Source organism: Pagrus pagrus (assembly GCF_965226575.1).
Source record: "Pagrus pagrus genome assembly, chromosome: 17".
NCBI lineage: Eukaryota > Metazoa > Chordata > Actinopteri > Spariformes > Sparidae > Pagrus > Pagrus pagrus.
In genome coordinates, this window is record NC_140201.1 from 3,026,530 (window position 1) to 3,040,970 (window position 14,441).

At 43.3% G+C, this 14,441-nt stretch overlaps 1 protein-coding gene and 1 long non-coding RNA gene across 9 annotated transcripts in view; one reads left to right on the plus strand and one right to left on the minus strand.

Annotated features, from left to right (window-relative positions):
- Positions 1–14,441, plus strand: part of LOC311272913 (uncharacterized protein) — a 55,825-nt gene that overhangs the window by 4,922 nt on the left and 36,462 nt on the right. The gene's annotated exons all lie outside the window — the stretch shown is intronic.
- Positions 2,865–14,441, minus strand: part of LOC311272920 — a 43,596-nt gene continuing 32,019 nt past the window's right edge. Inside the window, exons 6-7 of the long non-coding RNA XR_014624620.1 lie at positions 9,582–9,711; positions 2,865–7,942 (exon numbers count right to left, since the gene is read on the minus strand). This is a non-coding gene — a long non-coding RNA (uncharacterized lncRNA). The remainder of the gene's footprint in view (positions 7,943–9,581; positions 9,712–14,441) is intronic.

Genomic DNA, 14,441 nt, shown 5'->3' on the forward strand with positions numbered 1-14,441 from the left:
TGGATTCACCTAATCACCCTTAAAGATCTCTGTCACCTTATAAACCTCTTTCACACTAGACAAACACACAATGTATCTCTGTCACACTTTATTTGGAGAGTTCGACCACAGAGAGTTGACAGAGTCGTTGTAAGTAGTAGTCAGAGATATTTATTGGCTCCAGAGGCTCTGATGGAAACGTGACAGCCAGGTGGACACGCTAATCTACACCCCTTTTCCAGCGCAATGCTGTGACGTACGTCGAAGTTCCAGATGTTGATGTGTAAATAGTTCTCCGTCGTCTCGAAAATCAAGTCAGCGTCAAGTTTGAAAGAGAGACTTAAGTAAATGATGTCATACTTAAGGACGCAAAGTATGTTGTACAAAAAAACAACAACAAATAACATATTGACCATAAAAGTGCAGGCTCGTATTTCAGCAGGTTATACACAAACACAAAATAACACAAACAAAAGTTGGAAAACTTTTCATAAACAAAATGGTCTCCTGAGTTTTATATTTGCTTATCACCAATTTGAAAAGTAAACAACATATTATTCTGCTTCTTTTTAAAAAGTAACCACTGTAACACTCACAGCTCGTGCGTGACGCCAAACATGACAAACTGGGGAAAAACACACAAACAGAAAGACAAACTTGTCTCTCGCCTATGTTTTTAAACCCTTATATGTGTTAAGTTCGGTGTAAAAAAGGTAAAAGTAAATGCCTCGTCAATTCACTGGAATGGGGCCATAATATGAAGAACAAATTACTACTCTCGTACTTCCTGTCTGCCCTGAACACTTAACACAAGGTCAATATGGGCTAAAAGTCTCAGATTAGCAGTATAACAAGGCACCTGGGTGAGGATGTCCTCGAAGAAGAACGAAATAATCAGGACAAGCCTTCGCATTTAATCCTGTTCATAATTTATGAGCTTAAATACCAAATATTCATATATGAAAGAAACAAATGTCCACTGTGGGCACCAAGTTTGTACACAGATCCCCATCAGACACTCGTGACGACGACTAACAAGAGACCAAGTGGTTTTTCTCTGGGTTGAAACAATACTGCAGGAGACGGGGCTCATTCCTTCTAGTTCATTCACACAGAGAATAAAGGTTTATATTTCTGAAAAACAAGCAGCGTAACAAAGAGATATATTGGTTGTGCAGCCGGCGTAACGAGAAGGATACCGCCGCCACAAACAAACCCTCTGCATCAGGGAAGATGGACTTGTTTTGGCGAAGGAGACGGGAACAGTCGCATCATTTTTAAGCTTGAGGGAGCTGTTGAGTAAAATTAAACTGTTTTATAGTCCAATAAAACCTCCTCTTACACTAAAAAGACCAGAGTGGCCCTTAAAAATCAGATGGAAGGACCGAATGAATGTGTCGCGAGGATCAAGAGACGAGCCTGAAAACAGTCAGTGTGACCGAGCTTGTAAAAATCGGTCAGGGTGATTCGACGGCGACGCCCCCCCTCCCACACCCCTCCAGTTTATTGCCTGCTGAATATTTTCCTGCTGCGTTTCTTGCGAGGAGCGTCTATTCTTATATTAGGCCTGAGTGAGAGCGACTGCTGCTAAAAATAGATCCGGGGTAAAAGAGGGAGGTCAATGAGAGACGGAGGGGAGGGGAGGGGAAATGTTACAGTAAATATGGGTCAGCTCTCTCTCTCTCCCTCTCTCTCTCTCTCCTTGTGTTTCTTCATCTCACCCTCGACTTTGTGCAAAACGAATCAGGTGTCGAATCAAAGAAAAGTCTCCTCTCTCTGGTGATCTGTGGAAAAACAACACGACGAGTTGAAACAAGAACCAAAAAAGATCTGCCACATTCGGTTTTTTTTTACCTCAGAGATTCAGCAGTCGTATCACAGTTTGGTCTGTCAGTGTTGTATTGTTTCCCTCAGCTGTGTGCAATTTACCAAAGCATCACCGCCTGCCATTACACTCAATTATCCTCCCGTTACTGCAGAGCTGCTGTTCAGCAGTCGTCACTCAGACGCCAGGACGGTCACACAGAGAAGCTGCTTCCAGGCCGACAGTCGCGTCTCCACACTTCACGATCAGGGTCAGAGCGGCGATGACTTCTGCAGCTGACAGAAGCTTGTACTGAAACAAATGACCACAGAAGAAGAGCGAGGCGTTTGATGTAGTGAATGACTGTAAATTGTCAATCGCAGGCTGTTTCACTTCCGCTGTTGCTGAGATCTTCCCAGCAGATTTCACACTGCTTCACCTGTGGGAACAACATCTGTACTGCAATGCAGCCGAGTCTCGTCCGTCCCTGAACGTGTCTATCCGATGGTCTCAGGATTCATCATATCAGGGTACTTATACCTTGTTACGGTGTAACTGCTGCGAGGCACCATCGGGCAAAATGGTGTAATTTCAGTCTCGAAAGAGAACAATTACCTGCACACCAGAGAGACTTATATAAACTGGTGGCTGATCGATACCGACTGGTTCTGACTGTGAGAGGACCACAAACTCCTGCACACAGTCGATCACTTTTATTCACAATGTTTAGTCGCTCTAAATGCTCTTTCCTAGTCTTGAAAGGGGAAAAACGAGCAGATTTCACCCTTTCAATCATCTGTGGATGAGTTTATGTTGGACCCTTCTAACGGAGGGGGCCGTGTCACTCACATGTGGATGTTTAGTAAGTCAGTTGAGGCAGAAGGTTGCTGAGCAGATACAAAGAACAGGAGGTAGAAGGTCAAGCCACCGAGCATCTGCCTTTTGTTCGGCTGAATGAACGATTCAAAGGTACGTTAGGTCGGGGACAGAGAACGGTGGGACTTGGGGACACACGGGGAACACACTGCCGATTTTTCATTACATCTGCCGGCCTGGCTCTACTCTGTTTGACTCGGTACGGGATTATGCACTTCCACCACAACTGGTCAACCTGCTTGCAGGTGCGTCTCCCGATCCCCGCAGTACTATCGAAGAATCACCGCCAGTGCTAGTGCTAGTGTGAAGACGGCATACCTTTGTCCGGACAGCCCATTATTCCAACGCTTATTTGTCCAACAGACAAAGTTTTTCCCTTGAAGAGTAACTCATCTCCAGAGGTTTGGCTAAAGTGCCTCTACTGTAGCCGGGGGAATTAAAAAAAAATGCCTCAACATGTGCGGGGCTGGCATTTCTATCCAACTACTTAATGCATGTCAGTGGTCTGTCCACTCTTCAGGATCTTCTGACTCGGGAAACGTTGGTTTTATACGAGGGGACGGGGAGGGAGAGTCGGTTGGTGCCTCGAGATTTGCTAACAGCAAAATTTAATTGGCAACAGTCAGGTTTCAACCTGTAGAGGGCAGTCTTCAAACACTTTTCACTAAAATGTCAAGATCATGACCTCAACAGCACGACTAAATACACATATACGTTGGTTTTCAGGTGGACAAAGTGGTTTTGGGGTTTAGTTACACTTTAATATCTCAGCTCCAGGTTTGGGTCAGGGTACATGGTTTGTTGTGACACCTGAATGACGGCTTATTAAGGGCAAAAACGCTGTCAACTCGCCACCGTGGACAGAACCAGCTGTCACGAAACCAACTACTGCAGGGAAAGAGTGTTTTTTCTGAGCAACGGCCGTTTGATTTCACAATAACATGCTGTCGGACAAATAGGCTTTTGGTCCAGGAGGACATTTTCCCCAACTGTTGGGGATTCTGAAAAACTGGCTGTTTGACAGTGGCATGGCACCAGTGTGGTACCCACTGCAGGGCCCGACAGACGGATCCAAACATCATTCAACATGACTGATAACCGGTCCAGTCTGGATCCGTGACGTGGCAGAGTTAGACTGATGTTTTTTGACCTTGAAAACAGGAGAAACATTTCACTCGCTTGCTTTTTCTGCAACTTCAGTGATGGCAGGTCATGTTTTGGGGAAATGGCGTCGATGGGGAATCACAACCTCTCATCTCATGATGCAACTGACCTCCATGACAACTTGGCGAAAGCAGGACCTTTGGATCAAAGATGACGTTTTGATTCAGAGTTGATTTACATCACGTGATTATTTAGCTTCCACTGACGTCTGTGTGTCACCTTGACTGTTTCCAGAGACACTAAAAAGTGATGGGACACGCTTGGTGTGGCTCGTCACTGAAGTCAGCTATCCAGTTGTTAGATTATGAGCTAAATCATCCTCCCGTCTTGGTCTCCTGTTGTCGTCTCTCATCTCAGTATTCGGTCGTGCGCTGTTTTTTGCAGAGGTTGTATTTTGTATATTTGCGTGCGTGTCCTTAAGTTGCAGTGCGTTGAGCTCTCAAGGCCACCGTACGACAAACATGTCAAAGCGATTTTGCCATTGCCGTTTCTCTCCTCCCACAATGTGCCATCATGAGAAAACTTTTGAAAGCCTTTTTGTTTGGGAGAACAGCTTCCAGCAACTGTCCTCAGTCCAACAGATCTCCATCCAAATCCGAGGCAGCGGCTGACAACAGGCGGAGCGGCGTGGAGGTCGTCCGAGGCTGCATGTCTTCTCCGCTGCTGCTCTCTTGTTTACAATAATTGTACTGACGTAGTGAAGTGCAGCTGGAGCCGGACGCTGAGAAAACAGGATATCAGGTGTTCGTCGGCGTGATGTGAAGACAAAGTTTCATTCAACAACAATACATCTTTGTAAAAAAAGAGACAGGCGTGTTGGAAACATTGTAGAAAAAGCACAAGGTCACACGGAGCAGCTCAGTGGGACTGGCTGTTCCCACTGAGGGTCTAATAGCAGCTGTTTTCATTTCACAGATGAGGCTGTTGTGAATCTCTTCGCTGCTAAACGTCATTAAGAGCGTTACAAAAAAGAATTGGGGTTTCTGCTCTTGATGGTTCACAGTCTCTCTGTTTACTTAACACTGAGGTCTCCAGCTAATAGCAGAGACAAAACATGGCCACTAAAGCCTCAGTAATCCATGTACGTCTCGCTTTAACTCATAACAGTTGACCTCGTGGGATCAATAAAGTAAATCTATTATCTATCTCAAGAGATCTCACAGCTGCATTAAGGTTATAAGAATAATTGATGAAGCTACATTTCTACTTCAAATCATTAACAATTTGTCAAATGATTAAAGGGACACTATGTAGTTTTAGAGAAGAACTTCAAACTCAGAGGAAAATGAGGTCCCAGAACACTGTTTGAAGCTAGAAAGGTGGCAGGGTCCGCCACATATAAACAAAGTAAAAGAGTGTGAACTTGTGTCGTCCTTTAAGGTCAGTTTGTTTATTCAGTCATGAAATTAGAGAGAGTTTGGAAACATTTAATACAATTTCTTCCCCAAAACTACATGTTGCACCTTTAAATGTAATATGTGATACGGCCTCTTTCAGCTTATTGTTTTGGTTTTGTAGCCGACAAGTAGCAGGCAGCTGTGTTTCAGTAGAAAATCTAGTTAGCAATCAGCGACCCAATCAGCAGAATAAATGTTACATCTCAGCAAAACCACAGCAAGACATTTCTTTATGTTGCAACTTTACGTTTGTTTAGGTTGAATTTTCTATTTCTTTCTCGTCACGACGCTGTGAGTATGATCTGGTGAGATTCAGGCCCAAAGACCGCTTGATAAGGGTTCGGAAAAACATCACGGTTTGGCTTAAATACCTGTTTTGGTCGCCAGGATCACAGACGGAGACGATCTGACTTTCTGTGAAAAACAGCCGGTTTTGGTCGCCGCAAAAATGTCTGGATATTTTCTCCAGGTGTCCTTAAAATGATCCACTGTTGTGACTTGAACTTTGGTCGCCTGTTTGGCAGCCTTGTTGGCTTCGAATAATTGCAACCACCTCGTCGGTTTGCAGAAACATTAACTGCTAACATTTTATCCTGGTGCGATTAGCTGCTGAACACAGCGGAGCGTTTGGTAGATAAAGAGTCAAATATTTCCTTCAGGAGTTTGAGATTAGATATTCTGATGGCTGCAAAGCAAACTGGGCCAAAAAATTAAATATAAACTCAATTCAAAGATGTGATTGGATGCAAATCCACGCTGGACGGCTCAAACCGAGGCGCTGAAGTTGATTGACACTGATTGACGTTTCAATCTGTAGCAGTCACACTTTAGTTCCTCTCGTGTGGCGTGAGAGCGTCAGAAAGCGCCTGAAAGTGTGAGAGTTAGTCGGCAAACCTGGTTTGCGGCTGAAGCTCAACACACACGATCAGTTTGTACTTTGACAGCTGCCTGACAGCTGATGTCTGTACGGTCAAACGGCTGCTTTGTATTCACGTCTTGTTAATAAGAAGTTTACAGCAGAGACGAAACGAGTCGAAGCTGATTTATGATTAATCAAACAAAAAGAAAATTGTTTAAACCAACTATTTTGATAAACGAATATTTTCAGTCATTGTTAAAGCAAATATGTGAAACATTTGTTGGTTTTCAGCTTCTTAAATTTCAGGATTTGTTGCTTTTCTTTGAGAGTTACGACACCAAATGAAAAGTCTACATGTATTTTGACATTTTATAGACTAAACAATCAATTAATTGTGAAAATAATCAGAAGACTAACTGATAAAGTTGTAACATTAGTCCCAGTGCAGCGATCTCTAACATGTTCATGTTTTGGCTCCACCTGTTGGTCAGTCAGTCAACATGTCAGTCTTAATAATGGGGACAAATATGAGATTTTAAAATTCTTTGTGCTGTTAAAATATTGATGAACTCGGGGATTTAGCCACCTCCGAGTGGAAATCATGAATATTTTGTTAACGTTTGAACCCCGAAGCCCCTTAATTAGCAGATTTCCTGCCTCAGCATGGTCATTATACAGCATCGGATGGCTCAATGAGCAGTAATAGTGCAGTGTTACCGAGGTTACTCATAATTTACATGCTCGTAGTGCTGAATGGTGCATTAGAGAAGAAGCTCCAAATATGAAAACTGTCATATCGATGTTGAAAACGACAATCAGCTGCATCATGTGTAACGTATCAATATCACAAGGATATGAAGCATGAAATCTATACAGAACGCAGCCGTTTGTTTGCCAGCGTTGGTGCCATCGGAGACGTAATCGCACCCGTCGGTCTGTAAATGTAGTCGTGTTTTTGGCGTCTGTGTTTCAGTTGGCAGGAAACAGCGACGGAGTAAAAGAACAGACTTGCAGCTTTGGCAGACAGCAGCTCGATTTCCACATAAATAAACACAGGTTGGATAATGCAAGTCGCATCTGATGTGACACTTGGCCTGTTCGGTCATCTGTGGATGCAACGCGATCGGAGCGGAGTCCTGCCGGGTTTTATTTTTAGCCAAATCGATTCAGACCAGTAATGGAAAAAAAAAAAGGGAGGCGACGCTTCCTTCAGGCATGTCTCTCTTTTTCTGCGTCTCTCTCTCGTTTCCAGTTTTCTCTCCTCTAAATTTGCATCACAATGGGGCTCTGTGGCCGCGATCCGGCTCCAGGTTTCCTCTCCATGGAAGCCTGAAGCTGCCAGGACACATGATTTTTTTTTTTTTTTTTAGTAGAGATGTGACAAGCAGCTTGGAAAGAAACTCAGAGCTGCGTCAGGCAATTTCACATTTTTTAAGTGGCACTCGGAGGAAAATTGCTTGAATTTCAATACTCGCTACTTAAAATAAAAAGTAGACAGGTTGAATTCTGACTTAATTTCTTTAGTTGCAGCAGCAATTTGTGATTTATACATCTGAATGTGGCAGAGTTTGGGCTTCAGCAACCAAAAACTGTCCTCACACATTCATTAATTAATTGTCTTAACCCACTTACCCTGTCCAAGGTCACACGGGGGGGACTGGAGTCCGTCCCAGCACACGTTGTCCTTTTATAAAAAACGTTTATCAAGACGGGCACTACAGCTTATCTGCTGGCTCTCCGCATGCTTTGATAGCACGGAGTGTCTTCCTCAGTCGGACGGTCTGCTCCTGTTTGTCGCCAATTACCACTGACAAGGAGATTCAGTCACGTTTGTCTGGTCGTTTGCAGAATATCTGAAAAAAACTACAGAACAGAGATTAATGAATGTTGACGGGGAGGAATGGGTCGGTTCTGGTGAGTAGAGACTTAATTACAAAACATTTATGGTCATAACTGACACGCAGAAACAAAATCCAATCTCTTGGAGGTTGTGTTTTCACTCTGTCCATGTGTTGGTTGGTTGGTTTGTTGGTCTGTCGGCAGGATTACACAACTACTGAATGAAACGAAACTTGGATGCAGGATGAGTCTCGGCCCAGAAGAGACCCGATTAACTTCTGGTGATGATCCAAATAAAAAGGGGACAGATCCAGGAGGTTTTTTCTCTCATTTTCATTAATTTCACAATGAATTTCTCAGGGAATAACACATGGGGGGAAAAATCTGGTGTGTTTAGGTGATGTGATGTCAGTCCAAATAAATAAATCTGGATCTAGCAGATTTAAATGTTGTATCTGAAACTGGATGGACGAGGCGTGACTGAATTAAAGGGGATATTTGGGCCATTCTAGTTCTCTATGGACAATAATATAATAATAACAAGCTTTATTTATAGAGCACCTTTAAAAAGAGAGTTTACAAAGTGCTTCCAAACACAAGGACGTCTAGTTTACGGTGAAGTTTAAACAAGAAGGCAGAACAGAAAATGTAAAGACACAAAAAGTCAATATGAGTCAAGTGAAAGATAAAAGTGATAAAACAGGAAAATCACAGAAAAGGAAGAAAGAGAAGAAACAAATAAAAGAATAACATCACATCATATCAAGGAACAGATAATACGATTATGAGCAGTAAAAACAATAAAGGACAATAAATATATTAAAGATAACAAATAAAAGACATTAATCTTTAGGATCGACAGCTCACACACTTATCTTTTTATTGGTATCGTAACATTTGGATGACCTAAGATATTAATTTGCTTCTTGATAACAAAACATAAGGTTGGTTTTCTATATTGTTCTTGTTTTTAGCCACTCAAATATAAAAACAAATAAAACCGGGCATGCATTAGTCCACCTGTCAATAATGTTTAACCTCCTGTCTGTTGCACAAAGCTCCAAGTTCACTGTTTCTATGAGGAAACAGTGGATTTGTCTGATCTGCTCTCAGCGCTGGATTCATCCACATTTGTTGCTGTAGTGAGGATTTAAAGCAGCTCGTGTGTTCATGGTTAATGGAGGAACAACATTGTGGCTCATTGATGGTTTTAAATAGGTTTTTTTGGACAACAGTGAAGCTCTGTGCCACAGAGGAGGACGATACATCAGGCTGTGATACTCACAGCACTTTGGTTTTGGTGTTTTTGTCGGCTTTTGTCGACCACATTCATCCTTCAACTGATTATTACATTCCTGTAAATAATCTAATGGCTAATTTGGCTAAACTAAAACTTTACACTATCCATCTTCTGTCAAAGCGCTGATCTTCTCTGACAGGATTCAGGTTGTTTCTAAAGAGCTGCTTTCGTGTTAAACACTCAAACACGGAGGTGTGTTTGTTCTCGTGTGTCAGGTGTGTTTGAGGCATCACCTTACGCAGGAAAACCCTCCTCCCTCCCCGACTCCACATTATTGACTGTGATGCTTCTGCTGACGGACCGACTGACGGATGCTCTGTGTGCTAAATGTGTGTGTGTGTGTGTGTGTGTGTGTGTACATACACTCATATCGATGTACACACTTTGTAGATGGATCGTGTGTTTTTGCCAGAAAGACAGAGGGGGGACGGATTCACAGGACGAGGTGACTGGTCAATAACATGATTGACAGGCGGCCGTGAGCATCTCTGACCTGAAGGGCAGAAGAGAGAGAGATTCAATATCCAACAAGTTTCACATAGAAAAAAATCCATTTATTGTATTTAAGAAAGAAAAACTGACTGACACTCGACTGCCAAATATGTTATTGATAACATCTGATTTTAAAGACGTGGTCATTAATCTGAAGCCACCACAACCTCCCTCGAATGTTAACCTGCTGCAGGGATGTGTACATGAACGATGACGGAGGACGGGTCAGCTGTCTTCACATGGAGATATTCTTACTACTTCACTTTTGTCGAGCAACAAGACACAAGTATTTTAGTAAAAATTTGACTTGAGCGAATGTTGATGAAGGTGCAATTTAGGGTCATCGCTTAGCTTGATGTTCAGGAGTGTTTATAATCTTGGTTTCTAACTGTAGTCGACCTCTTTCATGTAACCTGATTGATGACGTTGAGGAAACTCTCGTCCTTAGTCTCCTCTAATAACTCAGTCTTGGATATTTATACAACTTATTAAACGCTTAGATAGCGTAAACTAGGCTGTAAAATACACATTAAAATGTCATTTTTAGCCATTACATACAGTACAGCCAAACTGTCTTTGGCGCTGATGTGGTGTCTGGTTTGTTTAGAACGATCAGCAGGATTATTGATGTCGACTCGGCCAAAAGTGTGAATAAAATTTCTCTTCAAAAGCCGACAACTCTCGTAACAAAGCGCCTGATTCTCCCAACTTTCTCTGTGCGACACACGCTAGTAACAGATTAGCACGTGATTTTACACAAAGTTATGGTTCACCCGTGATCATTCTCGCCGTGGTCGGCCCTTTAAGCCCGTCCACAACAAAAGCTGAAATGAAAAATCACAACTGGCAGAGTTTTGAAGAAGACAATTCATCCATCTTGGTTGAACTAATCAGTGCAGCAATTTAGCTGCTAAAACAAGGTAACGGTCACTGTGACTGATTAGTATTCCTAATTACTGATCAATAACCAGCACTGTCCTGATGTTTGGTAATCAGGTCTGACTCGCAGTCTCAGTCCCTCCCAGAGGTGTTCGATGAGGTTCAAGCCACGCCGAACAGTGGAAACCATTTTCTCCGATGGTTGAAGGAGACGAACACAAACCGCTGCCTCTCGTCTCCTGCAGTTTAATCCATGTTGGGAAGTCTTTGTCTAATAGAAACACCAGGAAATTGCTCAGCCTTCAGCGTGGACTGAGTCGTCTTAAGCTGCTTGCCTGGATAAAGATTTACTATTTTTTTTGGGAGGGGGGAGAAACAGATTTACAGTCGGCCTCGAGGAAGGGCTGAACAACACGCCGAAAAATCAACTTACAGAGAGAAATTTACTTAAAGTGCAATTTTCTCCCCCCTGGCTGTGAACAGCACCTCACGCTGAGGAGACTGGAGTATCCGAGTGTTACTCTGAATCTCACACCGAACAGTTTGAGAGCGGCGTGACCTCGACTGAACCGCCACAGAAGAGCACTGAAACAGTAAAAATAAGACTTCTGTCTCTGCGAGGACGTAGCTGCAGATCAGGAGGTCGTTTTTTCTTCTTCGTGTCCGTTCCCGTGCTGTCAAAGCTTCACGAGCTGCTCCTATTTTACCATCCAGCACATATATTTAAGAAAATATGGACAGAGAGTCCAGGAACACGGTTCAGCTTTTTAAGAGAGGCTCATGAAGGACACCGTCACCATGAAGATTTTATGAGTGCGGACTAAAAATACCGCAGCGTTAAATAAAGTTGAAAACAATGAAAAATTAAGCAGAAGTGTGCAAACTCCTGGTGGTCACTACAGCAACGCTCAGCCTTTAAATAGCAGGAGAGATGAGAGGAGACGTTGGTTTGAAAACTGCCATTTTAAAGTGTAAAATTTGGCATTACAGCCTCCGCCATCTTGGTTTTATGGAGCTAGAGGTGACCATATTTGGACCCTGAGGACACGCAATAGTAAACTTGTCAATCACAAGCTTATTTTCAGACCTTGTATGTCTCAAAAAATCCAGATCCTAGACAGGATCTTTAGTTTTTGTAGTATCAGCAGTTATTCTTATTATTTATTTCCAAAATTCGTATAGATAAGAGCACAGAGGAGCATCAGGGCTGAGGGGTGAGAAAAATAAATGAGAGAAGGATTATTATGCACCTGCAGAAACAAGTCGAAATGTCGAGAATAAACTTGACATTTCAAGATTAAAGTCGACCTTTCGAGTCGACATCAAACTCATATGACTCAACGTAATGCCTGCTGTAGATGAGCTGGTGAGACTGTACTTCAGAACCCGCTTTAATAACAAACACATTATTTCTCTTGTAGCTCACAAACACAGTGAAGGTGTCCGTGTCTTTGCAGACAGGAAAAGCAACACAAGCTTGGAAGAGGTGGCCGCCTCTTACACCTGCCTGCAGCCCAGAGGGGATGTGTTGCATCACGAGACGCGACACGACAACTGATCACGTTGTTTGATCCTGATGGTGTGGAGCTCAGGCGGGCGTGGAGTCCGGGGCGCGCTGTTGGGCCTAATACTCCAGAGCATAAGTAAATCGCCATCACTGTTTCAGGAGAGGCATTATGCTGTATTTAATGCAGTTTATTTGAGATGAGTCTCACTGGACGAAAAACAAAAACGAGCGATTGAAGTGTTGGAAAAATGACACCCGGGTTTGACGCGCTCATTTTTAACCCCTTTGCCGGCGTGATGCTAACACACGTTGAACTTAAGAGGTTGGCACGTAAATAGTTTTCCACCTGTGTCAGTTTAAGCGGCATTAAAACATCGTCCAGTCGGTGTTTGAAAGAGAGACTGAAGTACAAAATATAAAAAAGTGACCACTGTGAAATCATCACTGGCCCAGCTGCTTTGTACTGTGTCATGTTTTTCGTTGCATTTGTGACGTTGAAAGAGACACAAAAAAAACATTAAGGCATACTCAAAGGAGTCGATCCCCTATTTTAATGAGTTCACCCGCATATGCACTGATGTTGTTGTAATAAAGGTGTAAAAGCTTTTTATTGGAGACCTCCTCAGATTATGTTTTCTAGGAAAGTGTGACGATACACAAAGTGCTCAGAACATCACACTTAAAACCTTTTCTTTGTGTCGGATATCGGTTGAATGACTAATGTGTCGTATCAGCTGGTGTGTGTAAGAAGATAAACACACATTGATGTTTATGTAAGTATTTCTAAGTGCACAGATGATCCTCTCCTCATCACAACAACACAAATTTAATAATAGAAGAGAAACTGCTGCTTCTCTTTGAGTCATGAGAGACATCAGGTACCAAACAGAAACCTCCAGAGGCTCGAGGGAGTTTGGGATGGCCCAGGACATATTAAAAAACTGCCACACACACACACACACACACACACACACGCACACGCACACACGCAGAGTCAGACAGACAGAAGAAGAGTGGACGGATGGATGGATGAAGGTATTACCCCGACAAGCCGTAGTGAGCAGGACTCCCTCAGTGTTTGGTGTCGGCTCAGAGCGTCCGCTGCTGAAGCGGAGGTGAGTCAGACTCCAGACTTCACTTCGGATCGCTGTCACCGGCCGCGTGTCACCTCACACACACACACACACACACACACACACACACACAAACTCACCTACACACACACACACACGCCCAGTGCCCAGAGCGATGGCAGCAGACAGGCGAGGCTCTGCCAGAGAGAGCTGTCAGGACCTATTGTCGCAGCGTCCCCACAGTGCCACCCTTCCTTAGATACTCACTTGAGTGTGTGTGTGTGTGTGTGTGTGTGTGTGTCGGCGTCCATGTGCAGGTGCGTGTGTGTGTGTGTGAGTCTTTCTTCGTGTGTGTTGTGGAAATGGCTTTTTCTTTTGGAGGCAGCTTCCTCTTTTCCGCCCTGCTGATCACCTTTAAGTTCCTCTCACCTCCTCTCTGCCTCCATCCCTCCTGAACCCTGACTCTTCCTCCCTTTCCTCCTCCTCCTCCCTCCTCCTCCTCCTCCTCCCTCTCTATCCAACAATATTCTCCTCTGCAATCAAATCCTCCTCTTCCTACTTCCTTTCCTTCCCTCTCCCACCTGTGTCCCTGTGGTGCAGTGCTGCAGCTTTATAAGTCCTCCTGGAGCAGTCAAAGCGAGGCAGTTCTTTAAATGGAAACGATTTTCTACCACAAATCCGCCTTTTTTCAGTCTCGTCCTCCCGTCCTCCCCCCGGTGCCCTTCAGCATCCTCCTGTGTTTTACTTTTCTTGGTTTCTTCTCTGCTCATTAACAAACTGCAGAGCTGAAGCTGGGTTTAGTTAATTTGATGATTTACATTTACGTTTTTTAAGAAAGAGTACCAGATGATGGCCTGAAACATGATTAATCATTGGCAGAACAATCAATCAACGGGTAATTGTTAATACTTGTAGGGCTGCAGCTAATGGTTGTTTTCATTGTCAATCTGTTGACTATAATGTCAGAAAATGGTGAAAAATTTTGATAAGTGTTTCTCAAAGAGCAAGGCGACGTCCTCAAATGTCTTGTTTTGTCCACAACCCAAAGATATTCAGTTTATTGTCATAGACGAGGAAACAAACCAGAAAATATTCACATTTAAGAAGCTGGAAACAGAGAAATTTCACTTTTTTCCCTTTAAAATCACTCAATTGAATATCAGTTGGGGAATGATTCAAAAGTTGACTAACTCTAAGCTCTACTGGTGTAAAGTGACAGATGCTGTAGTTTATCTTGGGAAGGACGGTCTAATAACCAAACACATGCGACGA